We start from the raw sequence: 2,500 nt of genomic DNA, 5'->3' as shown, positions 1-2,500 counted from the left end.
TTATCTAACTGATTCCTTTTGTTACCTGGCTAGCAGGGAAAAGGGGTCGAGGCCGGTCCTGACCTGTTACAATGAAGACTGACTTGCTATGTGGGATTACACCAGAAGCTTGCAGTGGAGTAATGGTAAGGAAATCAAGCAACCTTAAGTATCTCGGCTGTATAGGAGCATATTCTATTGCAGAAGACCTTCCTGCGAAGATCATGGATTCAAATATGGGACATTTTGAACTAATACTTGGACTTTGATATGAATTTCTTTAACAGTTTTCTCTGCAGTGCAAATTATTAAACTAAAGCTACTCTATTACCCCAATGTGTTCAACAAAATCCTCAACTTTTAGCATGGTATCTTCATAAAGAATAAAGTTCTTCTTTAAAAAAAAAAAAAAAAAAAAAAATCTGCTTTAAGTAGGTTTTCCCTTCCAGGTTTTCTTAATTATAAGGGTTCCAAAAGTGGTATTCTCTTGAATTCTTGCATTGAAATTTTTATTGCAGTGGTATAGATGAATGCCATCACTGGTATCCTTAAATTTTATTTCTGCTCATGAAGGTTAATCATGATTGTCTATATAGTAATCACTTTTGGATTGTGTTCAGATACAGCAGTTTCAGGTGTAATCATCAGAGCTGGTTAGTCAGGCATTCCAGATAGTGGTTCTTTTCAGAACCTTTTTTAAAGGGTTGGTTAACTACCTCAGTAGCAGAGGATTGAACTATACCCTGTCTGTACTGTACATAGAAAATCTTTGTAGATAAAAGCAAGGCTTGTTTAATATGATATGAGGGTAAGATAATATACCAAATGTAACATTCTTAGTTGCCTTTAGTTTCAGAGGCTTTGTAAGATTTCCTCATGACCATCATAACAGGCCTTGCTTTTGTCGTATTTTGTGGCTGAAAAAGCAGCCTTGCTTCTTCAGATATTGTAGTTATTTGGATGTATAATAGTTTAGCAAGATGTTACTTTTGTAAGACATCAGATGTTCAAAAAAGTACATCAGCAACTTGTACTAAATACTGCAGTGTCCCTTTATAAAAGGTCAGACTAAAACTGACAAGTGTACAGTGAAGCCTGACATTTGGATATTTTGAAGTTTTTCATAAATCATAGAAAATAGTATATGACTGTAGTTTAGCTTTTTAGGTAAAAGGTATGTTTTCATTAGTGCATTTCTTATTGCTGATCACTGTAAAAACATGTGGATCAGCTTTCCATTTTTCTTATGTAGATCATGATAACCTGTAGAGTAGAGTACAATCATTTGTGCTATGTTTTTAAGTTTCTAAAGCACCTTGATGACAGTGAGTGTTCAGTGGTAAGCATCCTCTATTTGAATCACCTTTCCAAAAAAAAATAAACAAAAAAAACCCTTGTGAAGTCCAAACTTGTGTAGGTAAAGACAAGTGAAATTATGATTTAACTTGGACTTGACAAAATGAGCTTCCCTTATCCCCTTTCCCAAAGGGATACTGCAGTTATACTACATACCCATAGGCACCACAATGAAAATTGAAGCTTATACCTAATTAAGGTTTTATACACACCAGTTTCCCCCAGTAAAAGCAAATTTTATTAAAAAATTAGATATGTCATATGTTGAAAATGCTCATGGCAAACAATCATTTTGCATTCCTGCAAATAAAATTGTTTTATACTGTAAGCTGGAGGCGAGTGTAACTTATTTTTGTAATAAAGTTTTTATTTTTTTTATGTGTCATTAATATAAATGTGTGTTAGTACAGAGATCTTCTGGTTTAAAAACTTAGAATCGCACACATTTCAGTATGTTTACTTGTATTTACATAATTTTTAGAATAGTGGTTGCCAATAGCCTGTATATTTCACATTAATTGAATTTTTTGTTACCTTAATAAACCATTTTAGTATGTTGTATGTCAATTACTGGGATAGCTGGGACATGAAGTGTAATTTAAAATTGTCAAGTATTCATTGGAATATGTAAATGTGCCTTGCCAGTTATGAACCTTAAACATAAGTGAATGATGGTAAATTGAGTAGTCAATGCTTAATGAGGCATTTGCTGTCAGTTTCGTAAACTGCCCAGGCTAAAGAGAGTCCTTCTTTTTCCTCAGATTTGAGCGTAAAAGTATGATGATGAATCAGCTTCTAACACTTTAAACATATTGATAAAATATTAGGCTTATGGAAAGTGGGTTTGCTAAATACATGTACCCTTAAGTATAATTTTGAATTTCAATGTAATCCTTGGTGCTGGCAATTCCCAGTGTCAAGGAGTTAATGCTCCCTTCAAAAGAGGTTGCCATGCCTACTGGCACTTTTACTGTCATATATGGTTTTATAAGGAACACTGTCAGGGTGTTTGTATCACTATTATAGTAAACCATAAATTGGGTTTAATGAATTGGGGGCTGGGGAAGCGGTGAAATCCTCCAATTTCTAAATCACTTAAATCTCTCCATTGCTGAAAAATTGAAAAATGCTTTTGTGGTCTCACAAGTGCTACCTTTTTTTTATA

This window comes from Chelonoidis abingdonii, chromosome 3 (assembly GCF_003597395.2).
Source record: "Chelonoidis abingdonii isolate Lonesome George chromosome 3, CheloAbing_2.0, whole genome shotgun sequence".
Lineage (NCBI taxonomy): Eukaryota > Metazoa > Chordata > Testudines > Testudinidae > Chelonoidis > Chelonoidis abingdonii.
The sequence above is the reverse complement of the archived record's forward strand: the minus strand, read 5'-3'. Positions refer to the sequence as shown.